The sequence below is a fragment of the Lissotriton helveticus genome, chromosome 5_1, assembly GCF_964261635.1.
Source record: "Lissotriton helveticus chromosome 5_1, aLisHel1.1, whole genome shotgun sequence".
In the NCBI taxonomy this organism is placed as follows: domain Eukaryota; kingdom Metazoa; phylum Chordata; class Amphibia; order Caudata; family Salamandridae; genus Lissotriton; species Lissotriton helveticus.
Genome location: NC_136065.1, coordinates 1,166,441,333 through 1,166,454,557, shown reverse-complemented (window position 1 = coordinate 1,166,454,557; position 13,225 = coordinate 1,166,441,333). Strand labels below are relative to the sequence as shown.

The 13,225-nt window shown below is 44.7% G+C and overlaps 1 protein-coding gene across 3 annotated transcripts in view; it reads right to left on the bottom strand.

Annotated features, from left to right (window-relative positions):
- The window catches only part of LOC144755187 (caspase-7-like), a 635,423-nt gene extending 622,904 nt beyond the window's left edge, over nucleotides 1–12,519 (bottom strand). Inside the window, exon 1 of one of the 3 annotated variants that reach the window (XM_078643851.1) lies at nucleotides 12,362–12,519. The gene's annotated coding sequence lies outside the window, so the exon portion shown is untranslated. Of the gene's footprint in view, nucleotides 1–11,837; nucleotides 12,170–12,204; nucleotides 12,224–12,361 lie in introns of those variants that run through there. The other 2 variants (XM_078643853.1, XM_078643852.1) reach the window with 2 other exon arrangements.
- Between the last annotated feature and the right edge of the window lie 706 nt (nucleotides 12,520–13,225).

The window sequence follows — 13,225 nt, the reverse complement described above, 5'->3', positions numbered from 1 at the left end:
GGAAGCGAGAAAATGCCAAAATTTCCGCAATCCGCATCTTACCAGAAATGTTTGTCTTGCTCGCGCTGTAAAAAATACGTGCTCCTTGTAAAAGAGCAGATTGCTGTCACTCACAGTGGAGCCAGCTGATAAAGAGAGAGACAGCATTTTAATAAATGCAAAAGGTCCTGGTCAACGCAAGACCAAATTAGGGGCCCAATTATTAAAGAAAGTCTCAAAAGTACACCCATGGTATATATATGTCCTTGCATTGAGTGTAGCTATACGGCTTATGTGACTTCCCAAGAATTTACAGAAGTAGGACAAGAAATATTACTCCTAAAAAATATTTGTGAACTGCATTTTAGCATGAGCAAATATGCATGTGTTGATTACTCATGCGGAAATCTGAGTGTTTGCAAGTTCACTTTCCCTCCAACCACTTTATGCACCAACACTGGAAGAAGTTTTACATCTGCCATTGTCAGGAGTAAATTTTCAACAATTCTCAGTATGGGAAAAGATTAGAGAAGAGTTGTTGAAAACCCTTAAAACATGCAAGTTAGTAGGTCTGCACAGACTCAAAGGGGCATTCTAACCCTGGAACTTTTGCTTATCACTACCTTCAGCCTCAGTATGTAGATCTGCAGAAACGTGGCAACATAAGGGGATTGCAAGGATTTAAACACTACTATGGTATGAGCCCTGGCATAATCAGAGAGGCTGTATGAGAGCTCTTATATAATGAAATTGCTGCCATAATTTGTTGCCGCACTATATTGCGGCACCAAAGGGACAAGTGGATTTTGTTACAGGACAAGTAAATTTACGAACCAACCTGCCCCATGGACAAGTAGATATTTTATTAAATTCCACAACCCTGAAGACACCTGAGGAATCTTCCTTGAAGTGAAGGAGTCACTTCCCAGCATTCGCAGACACTGCAACTAAGTCGACCGGTCTGCTGATCCTTAGCTCCTCTGGTCTCTGAAAGGTTCTGAAACACAGATGGTGGTTCTCCACAGCTCTTGAGGCCTGCCCTGCACTCTCACCAGGTTTGAGGCCAGTATCGCTCATGGGGGCTGCAATAACCGAACCCCTGTGCACAGCATCAACTTGCAGTTGCAAAGGCTTGTTGGCTTCCTTCCAAGAAGATCTTCGGGCTCCTGGTAGCCCAAACTTCAAGCATCTCCATTGACCAGAATCTTCAGCCACACCGCATTCTGTGCATCGTGTCCTGCATCTTTTGGTGAGCTGCTTGAGGTCCTCTCGGGACTCCAGTGCCTCCGGCCTGTGAGTCCATTTGAGTGTCATCTTTACTTCTTTTGGGCTCCCCTGATTGCTCATGGCCTGCCCTGACTCCCCTGCTTGCTTTGAGCCCCCTGGACCTTACTGGTCCCGACACTGTACCTTCTTCGACTTCTGCGTGGGTTGCATTTGCCAAAGCTTGTTGGTGCTCCCGTCGGACACCAACCCCTTAGCTATCGACATCTGACATGGGACAGCTCATGCTTGGCTTCTGGTCTTCATCAGCATCGCCTAGTCCTCCCAGCTTCAGAGTCATGGTCTTCATTAACTCTCCTGCAACTCCCGACATCGGTGGGCATTCGTCTTCCAGATCTCCTGGTCACTCCTGAGTGACATAGATTCTGTACCCTTTGCTTGCAGGTACCTCTCAACTAGAATCCACCTTCGGATTTCACCGGACACTTTCTCCTTTGTTAGCAGTTGCACTTTCCTGAAGTCCTCCTTTGGGTTCGACAGCACTTTCCGACACCACTTCACACCTATGCACCCGGCTTCCCTGGTGTAGGTAACGTGGGTACCAGGGTATCCACGGGTAGGGTGGCTCTCCAGCCTTGTGTCTTCCACGGGTTTCCTCAGGGTCCACTGGAAGGGTCCTTATTCTTTAAATATCCAACCGCGACTTACACGGTGACTTGTACGGAGAACGCAGTCATGTTTCCATACTGCACACGATCTCCGTGGGATTCCTAGTTACTCACCTTGGGTGGTTCCTTGGGGGCCCGACACTTCTACGTCCTCAGACATTGTGGTTATCCGAGTTGTGGTTCCTATACCACTTTCTTAGCATATTATTTGGTCCCCCCTCCCCCCCGAGGCCCACTGTGTATTTCGTGCTTTTACTGTGATTTCTATACAAAGAATTGTGTGCATCGTGCATATCTCCAGGTAGAAGATATATAAACGTGTTAGAGAGTATTACATAACAAATAAATATTTTTATAAATTCCTTGCGTGGTTCTTTTTCGATTAATTCATACATATAAGATTGTGATCTGGTAAAACAAGCTGCTTTACACTCCTTCTGGATTAAGCCTGAAGGATACTCTCCAAAGGACCACTTAAAGAGCTTTCTAGGGTTGTCTAAGGCCTCCTGAATTACCATAAGGGTTGTCTGGACTGGTGCAGGGTGTCCATTTACATAAGTGTACATCATATACCAGGCCAGCTTCTCACAAGCGCCGAAACCAAAGATGAAAGGTAAGGCAAGTTACATGTCTCAAGAGGCAGGCAAGAAGATGTAGGCAACATACTTTTGCCTGGTGGTGATGGTGCTGTCATGGAGGTGGGTAGAGGTTGCGTTGGTATGACGGCGTTCTGACCGGCGTCGCCCTTGAGCTCAACAGTTCCGGCAGGGGACAGTAGACTGCTTGTGTGCCAAGAAAAGCACAAGCAGTCACATCAGCAGGCAGGTGGCGCTAGAAAGCCCGAAGCAGATCAGATTTTCTACACTGAGGAGCAATGTTTATCTATTGGACAGGGTGAACACACCTTCCTCCTAAACACCACAGAGAAGTGTGTTGTGAGGTAAAAAGATACCAATTAGGAAAGTATCAGGTGACCAGAATAAGCATTTCTTAAAAACAAGCATTATGTTGTTAGGATTACACACCAGAGAATGCTGCAGGCAGACCACAGAGAGGTTCAGAACACAGACTATTTTAACTGGATCCGGGAAGTTTACTTTACTGTGCGGATTGGGGGGTCATCCCCAACTGGTGCAAGGGAGCAAATGGGGAGATGGGGATGTGTACCAGGGCAAGGCAGGATAGAGCAGGAAGGCATGTTGAAGGAGTTGCCAGTATCCAGGACCACAATGCCTTGACAATACTGGAATGTGAGGCCGGTTTAAAGGAGCAGCCACTGGTCAGGTTTGCAGCAACTTGGGAACACCGATCTGAAGAGAGGCAGAGGTTTGAGGCAACCACCCTGACAATGGGGGAGGAGAAGATCCATATTAAACAGGAAGGGCAGAGTCCCATCAGGCCTCGAAAAGTCTACTAGCCTACTCGCTATGACGGGTCAGATTTTTTCAGGTCGAGATATTTTTAGCACCTCCTCATCCATTCTGGTGAATGAACTTAAGCTGGAATGGAAAAGGTGTTCTGTTCATTCAGAAAGTTGATAAGTAATAAAGATACCTTTAACACTTGTTTTTATCTTGACACATTTGCTGTCTGTCCAAGGACAAAGATCAACTGTCAGCTTGCCTTTATACTAACTGTTGATTATTTTATCCTGGAAAATGGTGTTTACTTTTCTTTCTCTAATTACAGAGGATTTTGTCAAGTGAACTGTCTGACAATCGTGAAATAAAAGGCTGTAAGATTTACGTTTTTTTTCTAACACACAACATTTTAACAGCTTGTAAATGAATAGTAAAATTATTTCAAAATATATCAGTAATTAAGAATTTTTTTTTTTTAATTCAGAAGTGTGATGCAAACAAAGATTTAATTGGAGAAAAACAAATCAGAACACTTTACTTGGTGAAGTGCAAATGACAAATACTTGTAGAAACTTGATTTCCAAACATTGTACAGTATATGGTTTTATCAGTAACCACGTCAGTGGGAAATGTTCTGGCCATGTCAATAGAAAATCTGCTAATTGCAAATAAGTGTGCTACCACTTCATTCTTTAGGTATGTATTTACTAAAAGTGTTATTTTTTAAACATGATTTGCGAAACATTCCCGCCTCTGCCCTGATGACGGCAAGTCAGTGATCATGTGTATCCTGTAGTGGCTAGATTTGTATTTTATATGGAGAAAAAGTTTAGTCTATTAAATCAAACAAGTGTTTTTTGTACAGCAGACATCGAACTTCGCATATTTGAAGTGGCTCTCGTATGTGATAAAGAAGGAAATGGGGGCCAAGTGAATTAAACTATTTGTTCCGGATCACATAATTTGAAACCAGTTCATGGGCCCAGGCGTTATAATTAGGGCAAGTAGATTATTCAAGTCACTAGACCTACAGGTCTAGGAACATTTTTATTATTTTTTTAGGCCTACCTATGTTTGATTGAAGATCTTTTGATGATGGTGAGGGTGAAGGAGAATGTCTTGGTATTAGTGGACATGACAGGAAGGGAGAAGAAGAGTTTGAATTGGATTATGATGATGAAGAATTGAAGTAGGGAGAAATTGCATATTGGTAGGATATAAACACATTGAAAATGTGTGCAAGGGAAGGGAAAAGTGTGGAGGGGGAACTATTGAGACCCGTAGTAGTACTGTGTTACAGGTTGAAGACAAGGCATACAGCAAAGAAGGAGTAGGAAGTTGGAGAAGGCCTAGACAGGACGTGGGGCAACACAGGAGATCACCATCTAGCCAAGAAAAGACTATGAGCGGGTGAACAAGGATGGTGTCGTTGTTGGGAATTGGGCAGGCATAAAGAAAATGTATTGGGTGAAAAAGGGATGGGGACAAGTTCAGTACATGTCGGGGTTGTTACAGAAAAGTGCTCCGAGGATACTATAACTGTGGACAACTATGGTAAGGAGACAAAGTGGGGATGTAGGTACAACCAAAAGTAAGACTGAGGTCAAAACTGAGAAGGTACAGTCAAATGAGGTGCAGTCAAAAGAGTTTGAAACTAAAGATAAATCGAAAGGTTTGAAGAAATAGCCTTACACAGGGGTGTCAATGCCACTGTCAACTGCAACAAGAGAGAAAATATGTAAAGGGGAATTCCTACATAGCGAAAAAGAGATCAAAAAAGGAGGCATGGGAACTATCCAAGAAACCTAGGGTACCTAAAATGATAGACATGTGAACATCAGTGTTTTTGATCTATGCGAGTGTCTGTTATGAGAAGTTCCCCAGCGATCGATGGGGATATTTAAATATATATCCATCATTAGGAAGGCAGATATGGATTTTGGCGGGCTTGCCTGGTTGCACTATGATGAGGAGTTTAGATCACATCTGGTTTTAATACCTGACAAGCCTTGGGGAGAAGTTTACAATAAACTACAGTGGATGTATCCGAAACCGCCACCATCAACCTTACACACAGTTAGTGGTTTGGTGGTACAATATCGGCCCTTTCAGGGTGGCCCCCTTTTGAGGGTGAGGGCATGGGACAAACCCGGGGGCATGCTGGGTTTTCCACAGGGGATATTGCGCAAGAAAAACCTACAAATATAAACATGAATGTGCAAAATGTGGGGGTAAGCATGCTGGTACAATATTTTGGGGAACAGGCAAACTATAGTTTCAGTACCCAGGGCAGAGGTAGAGAGGGACAGTTGCAACCTGTCAACAAGGGCTTTCACTCCAGTTAACTCTGACATTTTAAGTTTCTGTCTGGCTTCTTATCCCACCCGAGAGGATGCCTTGGTTTTGGAATGGGGGTTTCAAGAAGAGTTTCACTTAGACAAAAGAAGTTTGCAGAGAATCTGAAATCACCAAAGATCGGCCACAGGTTGTAAGAGAGAAATGAATTATAAAAATATGTGGTGGGAGGAACGCAGTCCCATTTACATTTTGTCCTTTACCACATTTAATGGTGTCCCCGTTTGGTGTAGTGCCCAAACAAATACAAAGGCAAGTTTCGGATGATTGTTCATCTTTCTTGGTCCAAAGGTATGTCTGTAAATTACTTCATTGCTCGAAAGGATACAGCAGTTCTATTTGCTTCAGTGGTTGTGGCTATGACCTATGGCTTTAGTGAGAAGAGCTGCGGCAGGTTCAGAATTGGGAAAATGTGGCATCAAATAGGCCTTCCGCTTACTTCCAGTTTATACCTTTGACTTCTCTTGTTAGCGCTTTAGTTTGATAATCAACTCTACGTGGACATGGTGTCACCCAAGGGCTGTGAGATTTCTTGTAAACTGTAACATTTAGCATGTTTCTACAACTGTGTTTTACGGTCAGGTAATGTCACAAGTTGGTAATACATTATCTGACCAACTTCATTTTTATTGGTTAAGGTGATACAGCTGAAAGTAAGCAAGCTCTACAAGAGTTTCAAGCCTTGGCAAAAGATTTAGGTGTTCTGCTAGCACTCGAAAAACAGAAGGCCCAAGTACATGCTTGGTTTTTATTGGCATTGAATTGGATACAATCAATATGGAGGCTAGATGGCTGCAACAGAAGATCAAAGTGATAATGTCATTGGTGGAAAAAATGATTGCAGCAACTCAGCTACATCTTGGACAGGTCTAAAAGTTGCTAGGTCACCTTAATTTTGCTTGCTGTGTTGTGCGAGCAGGAAGGACATTTTGTCGTTGTCTTGGTTTTGCTATGACAGGGGAGAAATTATCACACCACAGGCTAAGCATTCATCAGCAGTTCGTGTAGATCTGGACGCTGGTCTTTGTATGAGGACTTTGTCTGTATGATTCAAATTTCCTCAGATGCTGCAGATTCAAATGGTTTTGGCCTGTTTTGGGAGGGCAGGTGGTGTGCATAAAGATGGCCCTACGGATGGATGAGAAAGGGTAGAAGTATTGCTTTTTTTGAGTTACTCACATTGTGCAGATTGGGTCAAAGCTTTAGACAACAAAATAGTAACTTTTCTTGTCGACAAGAGAACTGTGGTAGATGTGGTGAATGGACAGAAAGCGAAAAACAAACGTCTTTTGAGATTTTTGCAGCAGTTCATGCTTCGGTGTTTAATGTTTAACATCATGTTTAGAGCCAAACATGTGCCAGATCAAGGCAATAAAATTGCAGATGCATTGTCTCGTTCACAGTGGCAGAGATTCCATGATTTGGCACCCGGAGCAGATCTCAAGAAAACAGAGCTACAAATCTCAATCTGGATGGAGTTTTTTTTTATCACATAGATGGGACAAGGTTATTAGTGTCACAGATTCAGGGGGTAATGAGGAAAGGCCAAATTGACATGGGAGAGAATCCCAGAACTTTTGGTACATATTCTTTTAGGATAGGAGCAGAGTTGGAGGCAAACAAATGTGGTTGTTCTATTAAAGAAGTGATGAAGCTGTGTAAATGGTTCTCTGACTATTTTTTGCATCACATCAGACAGCTGAAAGAAATGTAATACCCTGGGTTAACACATTCCTTTTCATTTTAGGTTGGTGGCGGGTCCCTGCACAGAGATTTTTTCTATATGGATTGTGGGCCATTCTTTTGTTAGATAAGTGGCAAAACAAGTATAGAAATGTCCTTTTTGAAATAATTTAGGCTTTTGTTCTGATGAAATTAAAATTGAATGGTGGGTATGGGTTGGAATAACTGGGGACAATTGCTGCCATGCATATCATATTTGGTGACTGTAAAACCATGCACACACGTCCTGATCATACATTTCGGTGAAAAGGATTTAGTGCAATAGTAGGATTTGGGCCTGTTGAAGGAAATAAAAAAAGATCTTGAGTTGATTGGCTCAATGTATTTAGGAACATATGTATTTTGGTGGCACTGGTAGCACGAAGAGTTTGGGAGGGCAGTTGAAAACACACCAGTAGAAAAGGTAAGGTGTAAGTTGAACAGGGAGATGCAGCGTCTCTGTAGAGCAAGAGTAATAAGCTGGCTGGAACACAGTGATATTAACAAAAGAGGATTTCATGTTTTCTCAACAGTATGGGGTATAATTGTCCTTCATGGAAAACGAGCTGTAGTAGATGGAAATAAGGGACCAGTTAGCCGCAAAGTTGGATGTGGGCAGAAGGAGTTAAGCAGCATAGGCTATTGGAGTGACAGCCCCTCTGAAAAGCTGTGTTGAAGGCTGATGGAGTGACAGCCGCTAGGCTTTATTAACTGGTTTTTTTAGAGAGGGTGGGTGCAGCAGGAAAAACTCCTTGGTAGAGTTTTTCAGGAGGCAGAAATGTAGGACCGCGAGCTATACCAGAAGGGTTGGGGGCCTTGGTAGGGCAGACCTAGCAGAAGGAATACAGGGGAGCGATGGTTAACATACGTGTGAAAGAGGGCGAATGGAATGAAAGGGGTTGGTGAGGTATATTTGGGTGGTTGGTGGAGTACTGTTCGTGATGTGGGGACGATTAAAGGTGGTGGTTAGCTATAAAATTGTATTTGTGAGACGGAGTGCTTGAGCACAAAGGTAGTGCACTGTGGTCCTGGCAGGTAGGGCAGTTGTGGCTGTCTTTGTTACATTCCTACCACCCCATATCTGGGCAATTTTTTGAAGGCATGTTGGTCTGGCTGGCTTTATTGGCGTTTCCATATTGGGGGCTTGAATTAGAATGGTTACAGTGGAACAGGTGGCAGAAATGTAGGATCTCACGCTAGGGCAGAAGGGTTGCGGGCTTTGCAGGGCAGTCCTTGGCAGAGGGAGCAAAGGTTGTCTCACGAGTGAAGGGCAGCGAATGGAATGAAAGGGGATGATAATGAATATTTGGACGGTTGTAGGGAGACTTTTCATGTTGGGGACGAGAATTAATGGTGGTGGGCTAGTTATAAATTTGGATAAGTGAGGCTGGGTTTTTGAGCACATGTAATGTAAACTACTTCTTAGGCTGCACACCTGTCCTAATAGAGCAGACTTTTGCTCTCACTCTGGCCTGTTCATTCTGCATGGTTTCACCCGATGCGACCTACACACATGAACTAAAAGATCGCATTGGTGGCTTGGTGGGTTGAAAAATGTAGGGTATCTCTCAAAGAAGGATGGCCAAAGAGCACAACTAGTTATTCTTTGTGAGAGGAGTAGCCTATGTAACGAATAGATTTGCTTAAGACATGTAAACTAGAATCCCGTGCCTCACAAGGCACACCACTGAACCAGCACCAAGGTGCCCCTGAGCAACGCCTCATCCACCGCACCCACACATCAACATATGCAACCAAACACGACAGATGTATTGGCCCCACCAATGCCTGCCAGCAGCACCAGACAAATTGAAAACAAATAAGATATTGCTGTGAACAACCAGAATTGAAAACCCTTCAACAGTGAAACTATGAGGAACGCCAACCCTTCCACGGACCTTAGCAATGTAAGTGTCTCAATCACTGCCCTACACCATAATTGATACCAATGTAGGTGTATGCCAATCCTGACTGGAACAAAAATCGACTACCATTACCTTATGTTGACTCGTAAATCTATTGAACATAACCACATTGTCAACATGTCACTGTCCTTCGTCTGACCTTGCTTTTGTTTACGTCCTTAAGTAGTATTTCTTAGACCGTCGAACATTCTCATAACAAGTGGTCGAAGTGGGCAGGATCAGAGGGGCATGACGTGCCCATACTTTTTTAATTCAAGAATTCCCTGAACTTTTGTGAAAAGACAACCGTCTTACAGCAGTTAATCCACAGAGATGAGGTGCTTAAACTGAGGTGCAAGTCTCCTGTGATGTGAAGTCGAGGGAGCGGCAAACAGCTAAACAAGCCTTCTTTCCAGGGTGCCTGCTTGCCTGAAAATATTTAAAGAAGCGCAACTGGTCAAACTTTAAATGTAAAGGGTGTTTGGAAGCCACTATTGCCTTTACTTAAAAGAATCAATTGAAGCGTCCTTATGACACACATTTTTTGAGTGGTATCCTACACACACAAGACACTACTATCCACTGAACCAACCAGGTTTCAATTCTGTGGCTCTCTGGTTGCACGCACAGACCGCTGCAGTGAATCAACTTACACAGGTTTCATAATGCACCAAAGTGGATTTCCCACTGAATAACTTAATTTACATTTGTTTTTTAGGTCTCGCCTGTCGATGCGCATGCGCATCGAGCTTGCGAGACTATGGGGGCTTAAACAGTCTTTAACCAACTTCCTTGCAGTGCCCGTGAAATTCAAGCTCAATGCGCATGCGCATTGAGCTTAAAAGCGCGTGCACATGCCCCCAGCCGCCTGCCTTGTATGTATTTTCCCTCAGGCGCACTCCTCCCACACCCCCGCTCCGCCCCCTCCCCTGCCTGCCGTGTCGCATTTCTTCAGTTCCCTCAGCCGCACTCCAGGCCCCTGCTGCTTTCACACCCTCTCCCCGCTCCGCCCCCTCCCCTGCCCGCCGTGTCGCATTTCTCCTCCCCCCTCCCCTTCTCTGCCTTCCCTCCGTCTTGTCTCTTTTGGTCTTATTCTTGTTTTAACTTTTTTTTCATCTTGGTTTGCCTTTCTTCACTTTCTACTGCAGTAACACACTCAGTTTGTCCCTTCACGCGACAGCATCTCTCAAATTGCAGTAAGTCTACAGCGGGTTCTTTTTGATGCTCTACTTCGTTGCAGTTTGTATTTTAAATTTGCACACTTTTGATGCGGCCGCTGCTTTCACTTTCGCGTGCACAGGGACGAGTCCTCTTCACATCCACCCCCTACAAGTGGTGCCTCCCGCTCACGTGCTGCTGGGTGGCTCTTGTTTACCCCACACTACCCAACCCCCCATCTTCGGGCCACTGCACTGTCTCGCCCGCCAGATTTGCATTTTGCCTAGCACCCTCGCCTTCAGTTCTCGTTGACAGTAAATAATAAAGCGTTTCCGCTATGCCGGCTCTGCAGTGCAGGGCCATGAACCATGTATGATAACATCACCCAAAGTCGCCATTCACATACCGTCTATACTACCGACTTTCAAAGGCCCTCATGCTTGTCTGGCTCCTCCCTAAGTAAAGCAATCCAGAAGTACAACTCTGAATCAAAGACTCTCTGCCTCATCACCATTTGCCAGCATGCGGAGACTTCAAAGACTTCAAGCTGTGGCCATAATCAGGCCCCCTGCTTGCCATAACCCCTCCCTTTTCCCCCTCCCTCCTGGACAGCCTCGCTCTCCCAAGCACTTCGCTTAGGCACATACATACACCACTCACGTGCTCCCCACCCCCCTCCTCCCCCGATCACTTTCACGTCCGTCCGTCTCCCTAGATATAACACAATTACACGCAAAACTGAAAATGTACAGCTCAGCTGTTGATCTCCCAACTCAATGCCGTATGTGCAACATCAAAGAGTTTAAATACCTATATTCCAAGTGCTACTGTTAATGCAGGTTAAGTGAAACTACTAGTTGTTTTGAAACTGGCATAATAAAATCATGTTTTAAAAATATTATTTTAATCTGTGCCAATTGATTGTAGTTTGCACTCGCCACAGGCAGCACAGACACACCCAATGCCACTCACACACGCAACTCATCCACGCAACCCCACTCATCCACGCAACCCCACTCATCCACGCAACGCCACTCACACACGCAACGCCACTCACACACGCAACGCCACTCACACACGCAACGCCACTCACACACGCAACGCCACTCACACATGCAACGCCACTCACAAACGCAACGCCACTCACACACGCAACGTCACTCACTCACGCAACGCCACTCACACACGCAACGCCACTCATCGACGCAACGCCACTCACACACGCAACGCCACTCACACACGCAACGCCACTCACACACGCAACGCCACTCACACACGCCACTCATCCACGCAAAGCCACTCATCCACGCAACGCCACTCATCCACGCAACGCCACTCATCCATTTGCAAAACCAAAAGGTCAAACTCTTCTATTGCGAGACCTATTGCATTTTCAATGCTTGTTATTTATGATGTGCATTACTTTACATGTAGTTAGCTGAAGGTGAAAGTCCTAAAAAAGTCACTCAACGAGCACCCAACTTCATCAAAGCATTCACAGTTCCCACGCTTTATTTATGCATTTCGCCTTTGCTCATAACTTCGAGTCCCCTGACCTTTCGATGAGTTTTAAGTATTCGGTTTGATGGATCCCGGTTTATAGTATTCGTCTTTATGGTAGATGATCGTCTCAATATGCAGTTCTTTTTTTAAAAGAAAAGAAAATGTTTTCAAAACAGAAACTATATGCTTTCAAAACAACAGTAAGTCATATTGTCACTTAACACAGAAAACCACAGGGCAGTGCGGCGCTGGTGAGAAAGTGACTGCTGCGGGGAGAACTAAAAGTGAAACAAACTTGTGAGAAACGGAAGTGCGCAGAGCTTCACTGACCAGACTTCCTCAGGGAGCCGCCTCGTCTGTAAAACGGGGGTTGGTCAAAGAGTCGACAAATGGGTCGGTCAGTGGCACCTCCCTGCTCAACAGACCTATAGACATAGGACGACCACTGATGACAGCGTGAGAGAGCCGCAGTAGAAGAATTAATTACCTTGCCGAGGGCAGAGCCTTCACGTGAGCAGAACTAGGCAGCGGGCGGCAGGACCGAGTAAGATTACAAAAGGGGCCAGGCTTGGGACAAGAGGACGGGAGGGCTCATCTCCTCCCCGCCTTCCCGGGTGCCTGAAACCAGATAGCTCTCCGCTCAAATCATGCCCCGGGAAGGAAATGTGTTTACGTTTCCGTTGCCGGTTTTGCCCTACCCATCCCGTTCCTTCGTGAGGGGCGGCGATAAAAGCAACTGTACTGTGTGAGGTTCTCCGCGCAATTTTATGACAGTTCATACTTAACGTTTTATTCATTTATTTTTTATTTATTTAATGCATTTTTATAAAGCGCGGACTTTACCCGACGGGGTCAGAGCACTGTACAATAGAACTAGTTACGTTACATGAGAGAACTGTTGCAGGAATAAAAAAAAACAAAAATAGCAGGCCATAGAATACGGCGAGACAAAGGCAAAAGGCACACAATCTCAAGCACAACATGAACAGACTGTACAAGCAAAAATAAGAATAAATATGACAAATTATACAATGACTAAAGAACTTCCTGGCGAACAATAGCAGGCCATAGAATCAAAACAACGCAGGCAAAAGGAACACAATATCAAACGCAGCAAGCACAGGATGTACAAACAAAAATAAAAATATTTGTGACATATTTACAATGACTAAAGAACTTCCTGGTGGGGTCTGAGAAGGAGGGAATTAGTTCTGAAAGTGTCTTTGGAATAAAAGAGATTTGAGGTCCGCTTTGAAGATCTGGATGGAGGTGATGGCACGGAGCGAAGGAGGAAGCGAGTTCCAGATTCTCACCCCATTACCTGAGAACGATTGTGCCATCAATTTTTCCC